The following is a 23582-nucleotide window of genomic DNA, read 5'->3' as shown; positions in this document are numbered from 1 at the left end:
TGTGGGGAGAGCAATCAACACGGTCTTTTGTCCACTGATGTTCCACAATGTGCAATCTGGTATCTATAGGCCTTCTTTTGATGGGCAGGAAATGACACCTCTTGTAGTAGCTGATGCAGCAACTCATGGTGTCAGACACATCAGATATCAAGGGCCATCTACATAGAACACATCACTGGACATCAGCAATATCAGGAGGAGAAATGCAGCCAGGAAAGTAACTGAAATACTTCCCTGGTGGATTGTATTTTCTAAATGAACAACCTACCCTAAAAAGCTCAATTACTGAGGGACAATCTACACTCATTCCTATAATTGCTTTCTACAACCAACTCTCTGTAGAACTTGTCATGAGTGATGTACCCGAGTATTCGGATTCTAATATCTAAATGGTATTCTTAAATTTATTCACCTTAATTTGGGTTGATTATGCACTATATGTATCTTATGGACTTAAAACAAACTTTGTATTGTGGATAATCTAAGCACTATGCCCAGATGTATAGACACTCTTTCCTTAACCTGTTTATATATAATTTAACATTAGCTTTAATAACATTTTTAAATTAGTATCACAGTTGGTAATGCTCCTCTCCTGACTATGGTGGTTTCCAGTGTCATAGCAAACACTTTGATAGTTACAAAGTAAACACTTTAAATTTTACCTTATAATATGAGATACAGATATTATAAGTGAGATTAATGCATGCAGCAACTCACAAGCTTTTCATAAAATCCAAACACTGAACACATCTCTATAAATCTATTTTAACAGTACTAACATAGGTGAGCCAGACTAGTCTCCAGCTATTCATTTGTAAGTGTTCAGTGAGACCTAAGGGCCTTAGCATGAGCTGGCATCTGGTCTTCCAGCGTCACAAATTCCTTAGAGTTTGTGCAGTGATTTCTAACAAAGGGGCTAATTTGTGCTAGATGTGGTGGTTTTGTGATGAGGATACCCATCAAACAGAATCTCCAGTGAGATCAAACGACTGATGACTGACGTTACAGCAGGCACCAAACATCCATATGTACTACATCTGCTCCTCCTTTCTGCTACTAAAAATATTAAATCTTTGCCATGTTTGTATCATCTAGTTTGTAGTTTGGTTTGGCAACTGGCAGAATTACTAATGAAATCTAATTTTACTACCTAATGGAAAACCACAACAACATTTTGCAAATTGAACTCTACCATGCAATAGAAAAGATACATAAAGTTCAAACCATGTAAACCTAACAGAAAGCCCTGTCTTTTTTTGGCTCTGCATTGTTACATTAATAAAGTAAATGATGTAGTAATGAGGCCATTATTCTGGCATCATCACCTAAACTGAGAGACAGATCAGATCGTTCACCTTAATGGTGTCTGTCTCTTTCTTATGGAAGTTTCAGTAAAGAACAGAAAGCTGAAGACCCTCTCAGTCTGCAGGACCAGACTCCAAGGGTGAGTGTTTCTCAGTGTACTGCTGAAATTCAGTACACTGAGAAAATGTCTGAATTTATGTATTAGAACATTACACAAGTCTTCTCTCTTCAGGCAGGGCCAGATTAACATTTTGTGGGCCTGGCGCCAAATATATTTGTGCGCCTCCATAGGAGCAATGGAGCATGGCGCAGGGAAGTCAGTCCCCAGAGCGAGGGGCCAGCCAGGGGCAATGGGGCACAGGATGGCAGGAGTGGCCCCGCTCCGCCCAGCCCAGTGCGAGGGCACTATTTACAAACTGGCAGTTGCCAGACGCACAGTGGCCCACCCAGCCCTGTGCTGCCAGTGTGCCCCTTCCCCTCAGGGGCAAGCCCATGCCATGCCACACAGCCCCCCCCACCCAACACCCCATAGGTGCTGATTCCGTGGGTGCTCCAGGGCTGGAGCACACACAGGAAAAAAAAAAAAAAGGTGGGTGCTGAGCACCCACCAGCAGCCCCACCGATCAGATCCTCCCCCTTGTCCCCAGCGCCTCTGGCTTGCTGCTGATCAGCTGTTCAGCAGCGGGCAGGAGGCATGCGGGGGAAGGGAGAGGACAAGGGGCAGGAAGAGGCGGGGGCACTCTGGGGAGAGTGCTGAATGGGGCAGGAAGAGGTGGGTGGCAGGGCATTGGGGGAAAGGGTGGAGTGGGGGCAGGGCTTGGGACAGAGCTGGGGTCAAGCACCCATGGGGAACTCAGAAATTCAGCACCTCTGCCACATTCCCCTTCCCATCCCCCCGACTCCCTATGGCCAGAGTCCCCCCAGCCGACAAATGCAGAGCGCCCTGCAGGCCAAGACGAGCAAGTGGTGGGTGGAGGGTAGCCAGAAAGTGAAGCAGGCCGGGGCCCCTTCTGAGCATGGGCCTGGCTCCATGGCACCACTGCCACCATTGTAAACCCAGCACTGTCTTCAGGAGCCATTCTATGGCACAAGCTTCTCCAACTCCACTCTGCTTTCTGGTATTTTAGTGATAACCAGAGCAAGTTTTAAACAACAAAAAACTATTTAAACAAGAAAATACTTAAAATAACTATAGTACTGATGCTCCTGTAATCTAGCCTTGCTGAACTCTCTTCATCCACCACTCCTATAGGTTCCCATCTATCTGTTGCCAAGTCACACATGGAGAAAGAAAAAAAAAAAAAAGCAGCACTACCTTTCAAAATAAGCCCAAAACAAGCCCAACTCGTTTCAGAGGGAGGGAAGTGGGGGCATTGCTTCATTCATAATGAAAGAGATGCCCCGGCGGCACAAATTAAACACGGCACACCCTAAAAGAGGCAGGAACAGTGAGAGATTTTCCTCCTGAGACCTGGAAAGGAAAATACTCAAATGTTTGCAACAGGGTTTAACCAGGGCAAAGCTGGGGGAGGGAGGAGGAGAGAATAATGACACATGTGCCTCTTTCTTTCCAAAGTCAACAGCCAACACTTACTAGGCAAGGTCTACCTCACCCAGTTCAGACTCCAAAACCTGGCTGAGGACAAGTGGGGCAAGCACTAAGCTCTGCTAGCACATGGTGGGAGAGCCAGGCAGTGAGTGAGGGGCAGGGGACAGCCAAAGGAGGGGGCAAAGCTGGGGAGGGGGAGGTGGTGGCAGAGGCCATTCACTGGGTGACTGACTTCAACCAGAGGGGACTCACCTCCTGAGGCACAGAGAAGGCCGTGGCGGTGGTGTCCCAGATGGTGGCAGCTGGAGGCCGCAGCAGCGAGGCTGGGGGCTTATGGACCTGGAAGTGGCTGGCCAGGCCCCCGTGTCCTGCCCACAGCACAAGAGCAGGAGCAGGGACCATAGCAACAGAGCTCTCCCCTAAGCCTCACCTACACGACAAAATGTTGTTGTAGCAATGTGCATGGAACTGGAGGAAATGAGAACAGGCTGCAGGAGGGAAAAGTTTGGAGAAGGCACCAGGAAGCTAGCCTGGGTACCCATGCTTTGAATGATAACTGCTGTTGAATGCTATCACAGACAGCGACAAGCAGTCACAAGCAGAGATGAAGGCGTCATGCTACCACCACCCCTCTACTTCAGGGGCAGGCGTGAACCCACCTGACTGCACCTGTGGTTTGAGACATTGCTGACCTTGGACAACCAATTGTGAGTGGGGAGCAGTAGAGGGAAACATGCAACAGTGACTTAAAAGTATGTAAACAATAAGTATTTTGGGCAGTGGCCTTTGCCTCAGTTTCACAGCTTGCATTGTGCAATTACACTTTAAGAATCAATTGTTTGTAAAGCAGTTTATAAGTAATGATAGGTGACTCTCAAACTGTTTAAATCATCATCCCAGTAGCTTAGTAAAGGGGAAATAGCCCATCACAGAGACGAACAGCCATAATAAAATCAGTAAAGTTTATAGTAGCAGTGGCATTGCCTTTTTCAGTGTCATGAAAAGGCTGACTACATGGTATGTAGCTCCCACTAGAGAATTCCTTAGATTTTTCGAAATATATTGTAGGAGAAGCAGCTGAAAGATACCCACTATGAATGTTATTTCACCTCCTACATTTGCTCCTCTGCTCATTCCTTCAAAAAGGGGCTATAGAAGCTTAACTAATATTTCTAGTCAGCTTTTTTCCAATGTCCTTGGAGTGAAAAATTATCTTTTGGCAAGAAAAACACGTGCCATTGTTGTTTAATATGGCATTTCATGTAGTTATATAGTAGGTACTTTAGCAGTTGCTTCTACAGATTATTTCAGGGATTCTGCAGTACGAACTATAGTTTCTGCTCTTACATTTAGGAATCTCAGGAATTAGGCACCCATTATACAGGTGATGATCCTAATATTTCAATATTTTTTTGAATTCTAGAGAGAGGAGATATAGCCAACATACCTAATTCAGGAATCATACAAAGGATGATATAATATGCTCCTGATATATCAGGAATCTCTCATTTATTCAGTACAGGAAATCTCATTGAGCCATGCTTCTGTTCTATTTCATAGAAAACAGCAACGGGTTGTCACAGGGTTAGGTATCCCTTCATTTAGCTTAAGTATAAATGGTGAAATATAAATAAACTTCTAAATAGTGACAATCAATTAAGTGAACACTTTTTAAAGTGCATGATGGTTGACTATTTTGGCACTTGGCAGACATATTTGATAAAACTGAATAATTTGAAAATCTTTCTTCAACGTCTAGAACAAACATTGTGATTTCAGAAAAAACATACTGCATTCAAGAAGAAGAAAATATCCTTTGAGAAACTCGTGTGAAAGTGGTAGTGTAGAAGTATTTTTAAGCATGAGTGGATTCCTAAAGAAAATGAATTAGAATATGAAGATGTAAAATTGTTGGTCTTGACTCATCAACAATCTTGAAGCTCATTTTCAACAGTGTGTTTTCAGATTGTGACACAGACCATGGGTGGTTCACTACTCTGTGTCAGCAACTCTTGTCAGACCTGACATACTGACCACACACAGTTGTCATAATCTGTATCTAAAAGACTTCAGAGGAACAGCCATGTTAGTCTGTATTTGCAAAAAGAAAAGGAGTACTTGTGGCACCTTAGAGACTAACCAATTTATTTGAGCATGAGCTTTCGTGAGCTACAGCTCACTTCATCAGATGTATACCGTGGAAACTGCAGCAGACTTTATATACACACAGAGAATATGAAACAATACCTCCTCCCACCCCACTGTCCTGGTGGTAATAGCTTATCTAAAGTGATCAACAGGTGGGCCATTTCCAGCACAAATCCAGGTTTTCTCACCCTCCACCCCCCCACACAAATTCACTCTCCTGCTGGTGCTAGCCCATCCAAAGTGACAATAGCCCGACTTGATTATGTAAAGAGTTGTCACTTTGGATGGGCTAGCACCAGCAGGAGAGTGAATTTGTGTGGGGGGGTGGAGGGTGAGAAAACCTGGATTTGTGCTGGAAATGGCCCACCTGTTGATCACTTTAGATAAGCTATTACCACCAGGACAGTGGGGTGGGAGGAGGTATTGTTTCATATTCTCTGTGTGTATATAAAGTCTGCTGCAGTTTCCACGGTATACATCTGATGAAGTGAGCTGTAGCTCACGAAAGCTCATGAAAGCTCATGCTCAAATAAATTGGTTAGTCTCTAAGGTGCCACAAGTACTCCTTTTCTTTTTGTATCTAAAAGGTGTCATGTAAAGTATCCTATATAGACAGGTAACTGGCTGGTCCTGAAAACCATTGTATGGTGTATATATGGGGTGTGTGCAATGAGATAAAAATATGCACTAAAATTGTGTTTGTGTTTGGAAATTGCTCTATGCATAATCCCAAACTGCCCTAGACAAAGTAATGTGTATTTGCTTGTTCAGCCAGCTGGGTCATCAGGCAGAGACAACGAAGATAAATTTACTTATAAGGTTAACAAAGTTATCAAGTGATGGAGAAGACAGCATAGCTTCTATAGGACAGAAACTTTGTCTGGGCTTACATTTCAAAGGTTTTCTGGACAATAAAAGGAAGGAGCGATAACTCCATAGTTATCCATTACTGGGCAGATACAAGAGACCAGGGCTCTTGTAGATCTAAGAAAAGTGGCTCCTTCAAATCAGAGGGTTGAAGTCTCTGGAATATAGATGAGAAAGATGCTTTGGCAAAGATAGTAATTTGCTGAAGTTAAGTTTTAGTCTTAGAAGCAAAATTCTACTTTTGTTTGTAACCATTTCTATCCTTACTCTTTGTACCCTGGTATCACTAAAACCTATGACTTTTTGTTTAATAAACTTCTGTTACTTTTTCTATAAATCACTTCAGTGCTGTGATTGAGATAAGAGCAGGTTTCAGAGTAACAGCCATGTTAGTCTGTATTTGCAAAAAGAAAAAGGAAAAACTTGTGGCACCTTAGAGACTAACCAATTTATTTGAGCATAAGTTTTCATCTGATGAAGTGAGCTGTAGCTCACGAAAGCTTATGCTCAAATAAATTGGTTAGTCTCTAAGGTGCCACAAGTACTCCTTTTCTTTTTGAGATAAGAGTGTTTGTCAAACACTAGTTAAAATAATGAGCTGCAGTGTATCAACTCTTTAAACGAGCAACAAACTTACTATCTTCTTTGAATATACAATGATAAGAACTGTGCATTGCAGAGACATCTCTGAAGATCTCAGGGGCTGGAGTTCACTGACTGATGCCTGCTAGGCAAAGTTAAGACTGGTGTAGTCTGGAGGAGTTTGCTGGTGAGGAAGACAAATAGGCGTGGCAGGGAGCTGACACATAGTCCCATCTCCGCCAAAGCTCACTCTTGCTGAGGCAGAGAGGTAACAGTGGTTACAGCAGTGTGTTACACAGATGCAGACTTTTCAGAATATTATTGGATTTTGAACAGTCAAAAACTTAATTAGCTTTACTTGTTTTCCATTCATAGCTCAGAAACCTTTCAGAATTCAGTAGCAACAAGACTTCTCAAAATTCAACTGAACTCCTCTTAATGAGTTTTTGCCATCAGCTAAAAATGAATATCCTCAATTGTCCCAACAAGCCATACGAAATTTAATTCCATCCACATCTGTTTACTTCTGCAAAACTGTATTTTACACCAGGCAGTAAATAAAGACAAATTCATCTTTAATTAGGAGACCTACAAACTAGCCAACAAAAGATTTTCTGTTTGAAGATGGAAATTTATCCTTCCTTCTAAATATCCATTATGTCAGTAAACCCATTATGTCAGAAGTCATTTAAAAGTTAAAATTAAAGCCTATAATAACTATATTTGTAATAAATTTGAGAAAGTGCGGAGTTAAAGACATTTAGAATTTATTACTATATAAAAGGCAGTTTATGGGGGTTTATGCCCTGCACTGGCAAATAAAGGGTTAATGTGAGTCTGTGGTACCTGGAGGAGAGACCGCTAATTAAGGATTGACTTAGCTAGGGAGAACCAGACTGGGTGGAGTGTAGGGCCACTAGGGAGAACTGAGTATCAGGGGGTAGCTGTGTTAGTCTGTATCCACAAAAACAACAAGGAGTCTGGTGGCACCATAAAGACTAACAGATTTATTTGGACATCCGAAGAAGTGGTTTTTTACCCACGAAAGCTTATGCCCAGGGAGAACTGAGCTGCAGCTGGGAGTTCAGACCCTAGGACTGCAACCGAAGGGAGAGAGTAGCAAAGATGAAGGGGTTTTAGGCAGCTCCAGACATCTAGAGAATGCTCCTTAGCAACAGACTGGGAACAGCTATTTGTGAAGACAAAATTCCACAGAGGGTGAGGACAGAAGAGCGCAGCTCCACAATAGATGCCTTCAAGTAGGCAAAGGTCAGAAGTAGCTCAGAGAATCAGTGAGGAATCGCAAGGAACAGACACTAACTGCTTATGGACTGTGAGCATTGCAATGTCTGTTATAGGCACTAGATGTGGTATGGAGTGGCACTAATTTTAAGACTCTGCTTTTCTGCTATTTTAAAAACCCATGACTTGCAAAAATTAGTTTTTTTATGTATCATGCATTGCAGATTCTTTATGAATGTACAGTATTTCTAATTTATAATAAAACAATGAAACAGGTTTACAATGAAACGGTGCAGTGGAGAGCAGTATATAACAGTTTCGAGGAGGGAACTCCAATTCACTGGTGAGTGTACATCTTGCTCTTGTTCTTTTGCCTTCTGGCCCCGAGTGTTGGGACTCAATGCTGTCAGGGGCATTTAATGGGTGGAATAAGTTGGGATCCTGGATGAGCTGAGGCTGGGGAGGGAAATGGCATCTGGGAGCATGGCTGTGGGGGTTGTCAAGGTTCCTTCCCCACTTTGAACTCTAGGGTACAGATGTGGGGACCTGCATGAAAGACATCCTATGCTTATTCTTACCAGCTTAGGTTAAAAGCTTCCCCAAGGTACAAACTTTGCCTTGTCCTTGAACTGTATGCTGCCACCACCAAGCGTTTTAAACAAAGAACAGGGAAAGAGCCCACTTGGAGACATCTTCCCGCAAAATATCCCCCCAAGCCCTACACCCCCTTTCCTGGGGAAGGCTTGATAATAATATCCTCACCAATTGGTACACGTGAACACAGACCCAAACCCTTGGATCTTAAGAACAATGAAAAAGCAATCAGGTTCTTAAAAGAAGAATTTTACCTAAAGAAAAGGAAAAAGAATCACCTCTGTAAAATCAGGATGGTAAATATTTTACAGGATAATCAGATTCAAAACATAGAGAATCCCTCTAGGCAAACCTTAAGTTACAAAAAGACACAAAAAAAGGAATACATGTTCCCTCCAGCACAGCTAATATCACAAGCCAAAAAAACAAAAGAAAATCTAATGCATTTTCTAGCTAGATTACTTACTAACTTTACAGGAGTTGGAAGGCTTGCATCCTTGATCTGTTCCCGGCAAAGGTATCACACAGACAGACAAACAAAAGCCTTTCCTCCCCCCCCTCCAGATTTGAAAGAATCTTGTCCCCTCATTGGAGATTTTGGGTCAGGTGCCAGCGAGGTTACCTTAGCTTCTTAACCCTTTACAGGTGAAAGGGTTTTGTCTCTGGCCAGGAGGGATTTCATAGCACTGTATAAACGGAAGGGTAACCACCTTTCTGTATATTTATGACAGGGGTACAGCAGGGAATGTATGCTGGTGTTTGCAATACCCTATATCATTCCAGGTGCAGTAGAACATGACTGAGTCCTGGTTGAGGGCACTGGCTTGTCTGTGGGCCTGCTAGCAGCATACACTCCAGCAGAGCATTCTTCTTCTGTATTTTCTCCAGGAGTTGCCTCTGCATGTCCCTGTCTTTCTCTGCAGTGCTGTCTCTGCCCACTTTGACGCTCTGGATAACTGCCTGTCTTTTTCCCTCTCTGACTCCAAACAACCTCCAGCTCCAGCAATTATAGCTTTTGGGGGGGGGGGGTATGTATTTGATTTCCCCTCCATGAGCTTCTTGCCAATCTTGGGGAGACCTCAGAGATGGCAAGTGGTGTGTGTTGGGGGCTAGAGTGGGAATTTTGGGTGGACAGTATGCTGTTCATGTTTGCAGTTGTCTTGGGGGCTGTTGGGTGAGGGTTGGGAATTAGGTTCCCAGTTTGGGTTCACAGTTCAGGCTGTGCCTTGGTGGTACTTACATGGTGTCAGAGAGGTTGTGGGGCAGCATCTGGGAGCAAGCTGGATAATAATGGCCTCTTCATTCCCTGTAGGTTGTCCTGACTCACCATGCAACATTACTCTGAGCTGGGTAACTAGAGGCCAGAGAACAGTATTTTTCAAAAAGGCTAAGGGCATACCAGCGAGATATGTTGTGAAGTTATTCACCAAGATGTCCTCCCTGACCCCTACGGTGCTTTAGAAGTGGAAAGGACTTGTGAGCTTTCCTGTGGTCAATGACTGTGCAGCTATCCTACAGAATGTCCACACTACAATCAAACAAGTTCTCAGTCTTAGATTCTACTGTATCTCCCCTGCAGACATGCTGAAAGTACATTACAAAAAAGATTGGGGTCTGTATTCATTGTCTGAAACCTCGTAGGCTTTTTCTATGTAAGCTTGTGAAAAAGCCATTAAGAGTTGTACAGCTGTGCTATCCTGAAGGTAAACTTCTCTTCTTTTACAAATCCCTGCTACAAGCCAAATATGCCTCACCAGAGAGCTGTCATTTTACTATCTTTATGGGCATCTAATGCCCATGTTTACCTCATGTAAATGGAGAACACTAACCAAACTTTTTTCCCCCGTAACTGTCTCAAACTGTTAAGTTCCCTCCTAAGCTCTAGTATGATTTCTGTGGGATTTCAGTATTGTACATCAGCTGTTCTGTTTGTTCTCTTCAGAAGCAATTATATGTATCACACTGAATTGTCCTATATCTTTTCTGAATACCCTCCCAAATGAAATAAAATACCTTGTCTCATTTGCTAACATTTTCAATTCCTAGCTGACTGATCTATATGTTAATGATCATTTATTTTCTCAGTGCTGCTGGAACAGTCAGTCTTGCTTCTCTTAGCAAAATGTCCTCCTCACTAACTTCTTCCTTAAATGACTGATCTGGTCTCAGTTTGGGGTCTAAATCTCCACTTTCTTTGGACCATCCTTTTAAAACAGTTACTCTCAGTTTATGCTAAAAGTAGTCTCCATTTTTCAGTTTAAAATTCTCCTAATTATGAAGTAATAATAGGAATATGCCTCACCACATGAATTCTGTACTCATCAATAACACTTTCATGTGGTATTGATCTGTTTATCACCCTGTTCAAGACATCCATGTCTTTACTCCTTTTATATTCTACACAGAAATAATATTTCTGCACCTTCAACGTCATACATTAGCTTCTAGTTTGCTGCTGAAGACCAAGGTTTTTAAAAACAAACTAGTGCTAATTTCTACATTTAGAACTTTCTGTCCTGTATAAATTGTGTATAGGGTTGTTGAACCGAAGATAAACAAAACTAAAACACAGTTGGTAGTATCCCCTCTTCAAGCTTGCCATAATTTCTTTCTGCCTTCTATGCAATTGCTTGCCCTTCTTGCATAAGACTTGACCTACTTCTCTGGAAGATGCACCTATTGACAATACACCTGACCCAGGTAACTCACAGTATTTTAAAATGGATAGATTAGTGAACAATGTTTTAAACTGCTCTTTATGTCCGTTTTCCCAGTGCTTGACAATATTATTTTCCAGCAATTTTCTTAACAGGAAATTTGAGGCCCTCATAGCACTCCTACAATATCTCCATTTCATGCTAGAATGTGGAGAATTATAACTAAATGGATCCCAGTTCTGTACAAACCACCCAGCTCTCCAGTGCACTTACAGTATACATATCTCATCCCATAAGATATATCAGATGAGCACAGATTTACATTTACATACTCCTGCGGGAATTCTGCACCACTGCGCTATGCAGAACTTGTACAGAATTAATGTTCTGCACAGAATTTAATTTTTTCCTGAAGAATTGGTGTTGCAGAGCTGCTGGCCCCCACTAAGGGCCGTTGGACCCAGCAGAGCCTGGCTCCCCAGATCGAAAATAGAGGACACTGCTGGGAAGAGGGGGTGGGTTGCTAGCATTCCCTGAAGGAAGGAGGTAGCGTGTGGGCCGTGCCCCTGCAGTGAACCGAGGGCCCAGCCCAGCCCGGCAGCGATGGAGGCCCTGCTCACTGTCAGCCCTGACAGTCCAACACTGAAATCACCACAGGAAACTCCATACAAGCACAGTCTGACCTGCATCATGCTCTCTCCCCCTTTGGCTCCCTGGGCTTGAGGAATAAGGGGGTCCAGGTATCTGGCCCTGCAACAGGGCTTGGGGAGGGAGGAGGTACAGGTGTCTGGGATGGGGGCACCCCATGGTTGGGCTCTGCAGGGGAGGGGTAGCAGTTGTCTGGGCCGGGGGGGCTCTGTACCACCCCCTCAAACACCCCCAAATATCCTCACCCAGTACACACAACCCACAAGCATCCCCCAACTGTACCCCCCCACAACTCCTCTTCCACCCGGCAATGTCCTCCATTTGATCCTCTATATGGTAACCCTACAGAGGCAGGGCAAAAAAACGAGCATCAGCTAAAAGACCTGAGGGACAGAGTTTTCACCCCAGATAGTGTGTATGATCAGACTGAGGTACCCAACAAAAGCGTTACAGAGAAACAGGAACTGGGTTGTTGTAGAGATTTCTTTAACTCTCTACTCCTGGGGAAATTTTTTGTGTCTATTTCAAAATACCTGTCAGCAAGTATGTCTCAACAACATAAATTACCAGAATAATTGAAACTAACCTGATTATATTGTGTTATTTTCACAATTAAAATATGCAGGATTTTGCAAAATTTTAAAATATTGTGCACATAATTTACTTTTTTTGGGTACAGAATTCCCCCAGGAGTAAACATTTACAGTACCCCCTTCCCCAAAAAGGGAGAATTTCCCCCCACCCCCAATGGAGAGAAGAGCAAATTGTATTAAAAAATTTGAGAGAGCTTTGAAGCACCCATCGTTGCCTGTATTCATGAGATTGGCAGTAGGCTAAGTCTGTCCCTGCTAAGACCATTCTATTTCCATATAAAAACAAAATTCATGAACATTATTTTTCAGTTGTCACTCATCCCAACAGCCACTTCTGCTTATTGTGAAACTCAGCTTTGCTCTCTGGATCGCTTGGCAAATAACATTGTTGTAATATAATGGAGATGATTCAGAATGTTTAGAGAGCTGCTATCCAGATTGTAGCTTTCAGAGTGGTAGCCATGTTAGTCTGTATCAGCAAAAAGAATGAGGAGTACTTGTGGCACCTTGGAGATTAACAAATTTATTTGAGCATAAGCTTTCATGGGCTAAAACCCACTTCATCAGATGCATGCAGTGGCATAACATTATTGACATAACCTGGGACCATATAGATCATTGTTGCAACCAAGGTCCTGTAGTGGCACCAAATCTTATATAAAGGGGGTCAAATGAGGTATCTTAGACAAGGTTATGGTTTGCTGGTTATGATTATGCTATCTGTAGGTGTGTATCATTTTTATAGTTGAACTTATGAATATTGGCTCTGTACTGTCTGTATTTCAAACTTATGCTATGCTTTTAGGTGATGCCTCAGACAAGTTGGTGTCAGCTCTGCCTAGCCTGCTTGATGGCCCATTAAGGACCATCAGCCATATAACTGACCCTCTGAGAGAAGGCAGACACACCTTGTGACTCAGCAAGTTATGCAGGGACATGCCTATGGACAGAACTCTGAGGTTTTTCCAGCCTATGTAATGGACAGCTTGTCTTTGGAACAAAGAAAGACCACATGGCAAGAGACTATAAAAAGCTGCTGCAGCTCCTCCATCTGGTCTTCAATCCTGCTTCCTACCTCTGGAGGGACTTGGCTACACTGACGCTCTGAACAAAGGACTGAAAGACCCATCCCAGCTGTGGATGTACTCCAGAGATTTGATTTGAACCTGCAGTTTATTCCATCGCTGCTGCAAGCCTGAACCAAGAACTTTGCCATTACTGTATGTAATTGATTCCATTTAACTAGTTCTAGCTCTCATCTATATCTTTAAATTTTAGATTCTAAAGGATTGGCAACAGCATGATTTGTGGGTAAGATCTGATTTGTATATTGTCCTGGGTCTGGGGCTTGGTCCTTTGGGATTCCCTTGGGAACCGTTTTTCTTGTACTGGGGTATTGGTTTTCATAACCATTCATCCCCATAACGAGTGGCATTGGTGGAGATACTAGCAAACTGGAGTGCCTAAGGGAATTGCTTGTGTGACTTGTGGTTACCCAGTGGGGTGAGACCAAAGTCTGCTCTGTTTGGCTGGTTTGGTTTGCCTTAGAGGTGGAAAAACCCCAGCCTTGGGCTGTAACTGCCCTTCTTGAAGCAATTTGCCCTGAATTGGCACTCTCAGTTGGGTCCTGCCAGAACCAGCATCGTTACAAGTGGAAAATACAATAGGAAGATATATCTATATATACACATATACATACATACACACAGAGAACATGAAAAAATGGGTGTTGCCATACACACTATAATGAGAGCTGTTAAGGTGAGCTGTTATCAGCAGGAAAAAAAAAAATGTGTAGTGATAATCAGGATGGCCCACTTCCAAACAGTTGACAAGAAGGTGTGAGTCACAATAGGGGAAAAAATAAGCATGGGGAAGATAGTTTTACTTTGTGTAATGACCCATCCACTCCCAGTCTTTATTCTAGCCTAATTTAATGGTGTCCAGTTTGCAAATTAATTCCAATTCAGCAGTTTCTCATTGGAGTCTGTTTTTGAAGGTTTTTTTGTTGTAGTATTGCGACTTTTAGGTCTGTAATTGAGTGATTACAGTAATTCATCTGATGAAGTGGGTTTTAGCCCATGAAAGCTTATGCTCAAATAAATTTGTTAGTCTAATTTGCCACAAGTACTCCTCGTTCTTTTTATCCAGATTGTAGGGACCAGTGAGTTGGTCTGAGTTGCAGAAAGGTCAAGGCCAGCTGCAGGGCAAGAAGGGAAGGAGATGAGAAAATGCGCAGAACTAATGAAACAGGGAAACACACATTTCTAGTGTTACCTTCTCCTTTTACCTGTGGCTCTCTCCATTCCTTTTCCTTAGCAACATGCAGAGAGCTGCCAGTAGCCCCGAGATACAGTTCTAGGCAGCAGCTGACATAATTAATTTTAGACCAGACCCTAGCTCTGCTTCACGGACTTTTCTGTTTCCATAACGTCAAGGCAGCATTTGTACACACAGATATTTGAGATGCAATTTTTATATTAGCCTGAAACTCTCACATGATGCTGTCACTGGGTCTGCTAGGCTGTCTGGGCCCCTTACTAAACAACAATGTTGCATTACAAGCAGGTCTTGCGGCTCAGTTTTTTGCAAGCAGGCTATCGAAGGTGTAGATAATGGGAAGCTGGACTGAGGCACAAAACTCTGAATGGATATATAAACTTGGATTAACAGCAGGCAAAGTGTGTGAAGGCTTCTTACACAGATACTCATTGCATAAGCAACCAAGGTGTGTACATGAGGTCAGTGTGGTGATGGCAGACCAGATGCCAGCTCATGGCAAGGCCCCAGGCCTCACTGAACACTTAAAAATGCATAGCTGGAAACCAGTCTTGCTTACCAGTGTATTAGCATGATCAAAATAAATATTGGATGTTAAGTTGATAAGAATGTGTTTAGTATTTACTAAAATGCTTGTAGGATGCTGCATGTATTGTTCTCACTCAACTATACCCTATGTTAAAAGTGATAGCAATAATTTGCATTGTAAACCTTTGTGACTAACTCATCAACCAGGGAAAAAGTCTTGTGTAATGCAAATGATGGCCTCTAACAAGATGATGTTAAATCCTGTTCATTAAACACAAATGAGCCATCCTGGGAGATCAAGGGTCAAAGACTTTTAAGTACATTCCTCCTCCCCAGCCTCCATGATGAAAGGACCTCCCTGGAAACAGTTCTTATCAGCTAGGTTTCTGAGGGAAGAAGATATAAAAATGCCTCACAAGGAAAAATGATCTTCTTTTTGCTGTTTGCTTTCTCACTCGGCCAGAGGCTCTAAACTGAAGCGAGAGATCCCTCAGAGTTAACCCTGGTTTTGCTCCGAAAGACATGTTGAATTGACAGATCACTACAACTCTGTTGCAACTCATTTGCGTGATATGCTTGCTTGCATTAGCCTGCAAATAACCAGTGCTTAATTTGTGTTAGGGCTTGCCAGAGCTGAGCCCTGGCACCTCTGGGCTTGCTGTGTCAGTTATGAAAGTAAAAAAAAAAAAAAAAAGTTTGAGCCCCAGCACCTAATTGCTTGAGCCACAGCACCTTTTTCATTACAAATTAAGCACTGTAAATAACTTTCACTTTCCTAGTTAATAAACCTTTAGATACTTTATTACAGAATTGGCTACAGGCGTTGTCTCTGGTGAGATCTAATATATAAACTGATCTAAGGGAAGTGACTGGTCTCTTGGGAATGGAAGCAACCTGAATATTTTGTCAGGTTTCAGAGTAGCAGCCGTGTTAATCTGTATCCGCAAAAAGAAAAGGAGGACTTGTGGCACCTTAGAGACTAACCAATTTATTTGAGCATAAGCTTTCGTGAGCTACAGCTCACTTCATTGGATGCATTCAGTGAGCTGTAGCTCACGAAAGCTTATGCTCAAATCAATTTGTTAGAGTCTATTTTCAGTGTACAATGCTCCAAAATGAGTGAAATGCTAAAACTGAACACAATAGTGAAAATTAAATTAGATTATTATTTCCATTTACAGGGTTACCTAAGGTATTGATAATTTTAATGATTTTTCCTCTTTAAAATAAACAATGATCTATAAATATGTATATATTTTTATTTAAACTACCAGATCCCCACTTTGCTGTGTGAGGGTAAGAGAGGGCGAAAAATGAATAGAGAGCAAGATGTTTATATATATTTTATAATATAATGTAATATATAGAGTGGGAATGTGGTGCACACTCACTCAGCATATAGTGTGCTTTTATACTAGCCCACTGGGAGACTTGGGGTGGACAGTAATTCACAGCAGCACATTCACTTGAACCAGATCCCCATATTGCTGGGGTTCACACACAGCAACGTACACATCAGATTCTCTACATCTTGTAGGACTGAGGTTATTCTCTGTCTCTCAATTGCCCATTTCCCACTCCTAGATGGGAGCCCCACATGTTCCCCTTTTCTATGTCCATTTCATTGAAGTTGCCCTCATTGCTATCTTGTTCTCTCTCATTACACAGGGTCATGTTTCCTCTCCCTGTGAAAAAGCATTGCCCTTTCTCCCCAGGAATCCTTAAGAAGGATGAGTGTTATTTCCTTTAATAGTGACTTTCAGCTTTATAGAAGCTGCTCATTCATTCTGGCTCACCTGTTCAGACTGGGGAAGGAAAAAAAACACCTTTTCCTCATTTAATAAAAACTTTTCCTGATATAAAGATATAATGATCTGGAAAAAGGGGTAAACAGTGAGGTGGTAAAATATGCAGATGATACAAAATAACTCAAGATACTGTGACAAAGCTCTGTCCTTGCCTCTGTGGGTCCTGCGTTTCCTAGCAGATTTCAGAGGCTCACTGTGACCCTCCACATAAAACTTCTCTCTAGAGATAAGGGTCACAGTCTACTGAGCCATTTTCATCATAAGCCAGCGAGGGAGGTGAGGAGAAGTTATCCTTCCTTGCACAGTCTCTGTTGTCTCCCAGGCTCAGTGATTAATCAGGGGGCAAACGTTGGGGGGGGGGGGGCAGGAGTCCAGGCCCACCCTCTACTCCAGGCTCCAGCCCAGGTACCCTAATAGTATCAGCTATGGTAGCTGACCTTTTAGAAACATGACATGTACAATTCCCTGGGCTACTTCCCCCACAGCAGCCCTCACTTCCTCAAGCTCCACTTCACCCTTACCTCAGGGCCTCCTTCCTTATGCCGGATATGGTGTGTACTACTCAGTCTCTCCAACAGCACAACTTCCTCCCACAGCTCCTGACGTGCACGCCCACCTGACTAACTGGGAGGCTTTTAACTAGTTTCAGCCAGCCCCTGATTGGCTTCAGGTGTCCCAGTCAACCTAGCATTCTCCCTGCCTTCTGGAAAGTTCTTAATTGGCCCCAGGTGTCTTAACTGACCTGGAGCAGCTGCCATTTCACTTATCCTGGTACCAAGGATTTGTTTAGCCTGGAGCTAATATATCTATCTCCCACTACTTTTCTATAGCCATCTGGCCTTGCCCCGTCACAATAGTTAAGTCCAAAGCAGACTGTGAAGAGTTACAAAGGGATCTCACAGAACTGAGCATTGCAGACAAAATTCAGTGATGATAAATGCAAAGTAATGCACGTTGGAAAACATAATCCCAACGATATATACAAAAGGATGGAATCTAAATTATTGTTATCACTCAAGAAAGATCTTAGAGTAAATATTGGATAGTTCTCTGAAAACATCCACTCAATGTCCAGTGGCAGTCAAAAAAAACTGACCAGACAAGGCCGTAACTAGGGCAGGACAAGCAGGGCAGTGGCCCAAGGTGCTGAGCTGCCAGAAGCGCAAAAATGGGGTGGTGTGAGCCCCCTCTCCCCCCCTCAGGATTGGGCCCAGCAGCATCTGGCTAGAGCCCAGGGTTCTTGGAGCCCCCTCACAGGATCGCAGTCCCAGTGATCCTGGCCAAAACAGGCTCCCCGGCACTAAGACCCTGGCAAGGCAGTAGGTGGGCAAGGCACTGAGTGCTACTTGGCTCCTACTGAGCATGCTCATTGCTCAGTAACATCTGCTGAAGGTGCTGTCTTCGCTGGGGATTGAAAAGGTTAAAGGGGGACAAACGGGACAAATCAGGGATGGGCAATGTCTGAGCAGGGCGTGGAAACTGACTGCATGGGGATGGGTCAAACAGCTGGAGGCAGGAGCAAGGGAGGGACTGAGAAGCAAAATTGGAGGCAGGAGGTAGCAGCTGGGGTTCAGCCCAGGGGTGAGATGCTGCCAGAGGGCAAAGACCTGCCACAAGGAGAGGCAGAGGGGATAACAGATACCAGTAGGTTGAGCCACCTGCCCTGTTTGCAAAAATAAGGTGAGTGGGGGTTTCCATGCTTAGGGGGAAGTGTTCAGACGGAAGTGTTCAGACAAGAAAAATGAAGATATCCTGGGCTGCTTGTGATTTACAGTTGGGGAAGCAACCGTAGAAACTAAGTAATGCATGTCAAACAGAGACACAGCTGTGCCACTGTAAGGTCTCCCGTGTAGCTACTCTTTGCCGGCAGGAGAAAGCTCTCCTGCCGGCAAAATAAAACCAACCCCAATGAAAAGCAGTAGCTTTGTCAGCATGAGAAAGCACTGTTCACACCAGTGCTTTTCATTGGTAAAACTTGTGTTGGTCAGGGATGTGTTTTTTTCCCCCCACACCCCTGACCATCAAAAGTGCAGTGTAGACATAGCTAAAGAAAGTAAACACTGCACAAGTAAAACATGCCTTTTTAGTCAACACTCAGTAAGGGTAAAACATACCTTACCTCCTTTAGCTGTGTTTAACTGGTATTGTGACCTACCCTTACTTGTTGCTGCCCCTAGCCTGATTCAATTGTTATTAAAAGAACAGAATAATGAGCCTCCTTAGGAGCCATTATTATAATGCTCCATTAACTGGCCACTAAGGTGCACTCACACATCAGGGAATTGATACCATCAGGGCAGACTGGCCCTGGATGCTGAACACATTTTGCCTTTTCTTTTAAAAGGCCTCTAATTTTGGGCTAGAGACAATTTTCAGTTGTCCCCAGACAGATAAAAATACAGGCCATTTACTGTACAGGTGAAGAGACCAATACATAAATCTGCACTGGGTTCAGATCGGGATTGGGGCTGCTAGTGAGATACACACTGGTGAAGAAGTATGTCCACTTTGACCTGTGCTTGTAGCATTCTGGGCTGTGACCCAGCTAGTCTGTTCCCGACACCCTTCTCTACGAGACCAGGGCCATCCATCATCTCAGTGATATGCCCATTTAGCCACTATAACCAGGGCATTGGCATTGTCTCATACTGAAGCACACAGTCTGATTTCAAAATCACACAGCCATATACTTTCTTCTGTCTCCATACTTAGGTGTGTGAGGCCTCACCTGGCCAGAAGTCACAAGTCATAGAACCATAGGGTTAGAAGGGACTGCAAGGATCATCTAGTCTAACCCCCTGCCAAGATACAGGATATGTCATGCCGTCTATCAGCTGTCTCAACATAGCTTCCCCAGCTGAATGATACTTCCCACACTGGCCTTATACAAACAAGCCATGATGTTATAATCAGAGGCAGATTATGGGTTTGGGGGCCCTCCCCACCCCTTCCGCCAGCAGTCCCTCCCCCCCCCCCCCACTCTCCCGGCACTCCTGCCAGGGAGCAGGGGAAGCACCTGTGCCCCAAACCCGCTCCCTGGTGGAAGCACTGGGCTGGCGGGGAGAGCAGGGCAAGCCCCTGCACCCTGACCTTGCTTCCCCCAGCAGGAGCACCAGGCAGGCAGAGCAGGTTGGGGCACGGGCACCCCAATTGACTGAGGCCCCTGGGCTAATCTGCCACTGGCTATAATCCTTAATCACAATTTGCTTGGCAGGATTCAGCAGGAGAAATAATTAGGTAAAAGCCAACCATAATATTGTACCAGGAAGTAAACAATCAACACTCTTCTTAGAAAAACATTACAATGCAAAAGGTAAAACACAGAAATCTTACAACTCTCCCTGCCCCCCGCAGCCCAAAATGGCTGTCTCCCTCTAAAGGCCAGAGAAAGCGTGGTTTCTGCTTATACAGAGGCAGATGCTATGGTGGTAACTCAATTGCTAGATAATCTACCTCTGTGGTAAATTCATTCTTTGTGTACTCTTGAGTCCCTTTTATTCTCCCATGTGTCATTGAGAGAGATGGTGGTTTATTCTAGCCACAGTCACTGTGGGGTGAGGAAAACCACCAGTATCACTTTTATATAAACAGAAATGCAATGCTATGTCTTTCTGAATGTTTCATGCTATTAAGTCATTGCAGTCTCCATATTTATGTTACTATGATTTTCAGTTCATTTTTTTTCAGTACTTATCAATGAGTTTACTTAAAGTTTATATAGAAGGATACTATGGGGATTTTAAAGGATTGTGTGAAAATTAATGTGGCATCTAAATGAAGCCTACAGTAGCTTTTATTGTCTACAGACTGTACTGATATAATGCATTTATTTTTGTGTAATTACTCTATAATAACCTAACTCATCATCTAAAAAACCTGGTAGGGGGTGCAAATATGCTTGCTTGCCTAGGGCGCTAAAATGCCTAGTTACAGCTCTGCTAACAGTGTCAGGAATAGTTAGGAAAGGTATAGAAAATAAGACAATAGCTATCATAATGCCACTATATAATCTATAGTATGCCCACACCTTGAATACTGTGTGCAGTTCTGTTTGCCCCATCTCAAAAAAGGTATATTAGAATTGGAAAAAGTATGGAGAAGGGCAATAAAATTATTAAGGGTATAGAACAACTTCCAAAGGGGAGAGATTAAAGAGAGCGGGACTTTTCACCTTGGAAAAGAGACAGTTGAGGGGGGATATGATAGAGGTCTATAAAATCATGAACTGTATGGAGAAAGTGAGTAAGGAAGTGCTATTTACCCTTCACATAACACAAAAACCACAGGGTTACCCAATGAAATTAATAGGCAGCATGTTTAAACCAAACAAAAAGAAAGTACTTCTGCCACAAGTCAGCCTCTGGAACTGATTGCTAGGAGATGTTGTGAAAGCCAGAAATATAATGTAGTTCAAAAAAGAATTAGATAAGTTCATGGAAAACAGGTCCATCAATGGCTATTAGCCAAAATGGTCAGGGATGCGACATGCTCTGGGTCTCACTAGCCTCTGATTGCCAGAAGCTGGGAGTGGATGACAGGATGGATCATTCAATGATTGCCATGGTATCACTAGAGGGCAGCAGTAAGGTTGTTTGGGTTGCTTATCTGTGGATTTCTTACTTTAACATGTCTGGATTTAAGTGTAACCTTAACTCTGAATTTCTTGGGTTTGTGATTCCCGATTTTGGGATAATTGCAATATCCCTGTAATGTCTGTTACCTTTAAGCAACTGACATGAACTCTCAACCTTAACACCATATTAATTTAGTTTTTGTCTGGGATTTAATATCTTACATGTATATAAGACTGTATCTCAATTAATTTTACAAACAAGAATCACTTCCTCCTAAGTGTGCAGGCCCCATGCCCAGGAGGTGGGAACCAAAATCTTGTAGGACAAAGTAGTGTGTTTCCATAAAGTGACAAAGAAACCCTTTGATCAGGCCAGGGCTAAGGAAGGTCCTCATGTAGCTGTCCCTGGAATGGAATGTATGAGCTTCTGGAGCCAAGTCCAGGTTTTAGAGATTGACAGGTGAAGAACTCAACCTGTCCCCTTTCCTCCACATGGCCTGTGCTGCTGTTACTCTTGCAGTAACTGGGAGAACTGAATCCCTCCTGCTGAATTCTAGCAACAAACCTGGGGTGTACAATCCTCCACATGGGTGATGACATTAGGTGGTGAACAACATTCTGGAGGGTGGGCTTAAGCACTATCCGTTTAGCCTTTGCCTGATGAAGGGGTTCTTTTGTTACTTTCTGGAAACTCACTGCTTTGCCCTACACAATTTTGGTTCTCATCTTGTACAGCCTTCAGCTATTCAACTGGCAGATAATTTCCACTAGTCCACAATTTCTGGCATGGAGCAGGTGCACAATAGCCACAGATGCCGCTTTCATGGAGCTTTAAGCGCTCCCTCACACACACTTTCCATCAGGTATTAGGGCCAAAGCTGTGTCAGTGTCCGTCTTTGTTACTGTTAGGCTGAGTATTTCACTTTTAGAATAAAGGATATTTGCAAGTATAAAAGGGCAGTCTGTCTGTCCCCTTTACAGGTAGGTGTGGCTAGGCATCAGCCAGTCTTTTTCCAAGGCTCAGTCCTTCTAAGAAAAGGCATTCTGGGACTTGTGGGTCCCAAAAAGGATCATATGGCCAAATTGAAGTTTTCCCCTTTGACAATAGGCTGACAGGTGACGGTCATCTGACCAGTCACAGCATGGCTCCATGTGGAGAGGTAGACTCAAGGGAACAGGATGAGATGTCTAGCGCAAGCAGCAATAGCAGTGAAGACAGAACACCAGGGCTACTAGGATGATCTGAGGAATGGAAAACCTGTCTTATGAAAGGAGACTCAATGAGCTTCACTTGCTTAGCCTAACCGAAAGAAGGCTGAGAGGAGATAGGCTTGCTCTCTATAAATATATCAGAGGAATAAATACCACGGAGGGAGAAGAATTATTTAAGCTCAGTACCAACGCGGACACAAGAACAAATGGATATAAACTGGCCATCAAGAAGTTTAGACTTGAAATTAGATGAAGGTTTCAAACCATCAGAGGAATGAAGTTCTGGAACAGCCTTCCAAGGGAAGCAGTGGGGGCAAACGACATATCTGGCTTCAAAACAAAGCTTGATAAGTTTATGGAGGGGATGATATGATGGGATAGCCTAATTTTGGCAATTAATTCAACTACTAGCAGTAGATATGCCCAATGGCCTGTGATGGGATCTGAGTCATGGGCGGTGAGTTCTGTGGGCCCGTGCTGCCTGGGCACCAGGAATATTCCTGGCCTGGGGCCTGGCTCCAGCAATGTTTGAGGCCAGGTCTCTCCCTCAGCCCCGCCTTCCACCCCCAAGCACTCCCCACTTGCATCCCACAGGCAATTTAAAATGGCCTCGGGCCCCCACCCACCACCAGCAGTGCAGCGGAGCAGAGCAGCTTCCTGCCTGCAAGATCCACGTGGCTGCCAGCCCCTCCCTGCAGCCACTGGGTGGAGGGGAGGGGTCTACATCTATGAGTGGTGCTCCCACCCCAAGCACCCCTGCAGCCAATAGGAAGCTGTGGGGCAGTGCCTGGGGGAGCAGCGCACGGAGCCCCCCGGCCTACCCTGCCTAGGAGCCCCAGGTAAGCGCTGCATGCACCCCGTTTCCCCACATACCCCCTCCCACTCCCAAACACCCTCCCAGAGCCTGCATCCCCTCCCATCCCTAAACTCCCTTCCAGAGCCTGCACCCAAACTCCATCCCAGAGCCTACACCCCTCACCCCCTGCCAGAGCC

The 23582-nt window shown here is 43.8% G+C and overlaps 1 long non-coding RNA gene across 2 annotated transcripts; it reads left to right on the top strand.

Moving 5' to 3' along the window:
• The first annotated feature begins 3382 nt into the window (after window positions 1-3382).
• LOC125638656 (uncharacterized) lies at window positions 3383-12112 on the top strand. Of its 2 annotated transcripts, none has more exons than XR_007357273.2 (3): window positions 3383-3564; window positions 7972-8039; window positions 9603-12112. It is a non-coding gene; the product is annotated as an uncharacterized LOC125638656 (long non-coding RNA). The 2 variants fall into 2 exon arrangements; XR_012668738.1 differs by having other exon boundaries at window positions 3383-3609.
• Window positions 12113-23582: the final 11470 nt, after the last annotated feature.

Source organism: Caretta caretta, chromosome 6 (assembly GCF_965140235.1).
Source record: "Caretta caretta isolate rCarCar2 chromosome 6, rCarCar1.hap1, whole genome shotgun sequence".
Lineage (NCBI taxonomy): Eukaryota > Metazoa > Chordata > Testudines > Cheloniidae > Caretta > Caretta caretta.
Note: the sequence above shows the minus strand (reverse complement) of the source record. Positions and strands in the feature narration are given on the sequence as shown.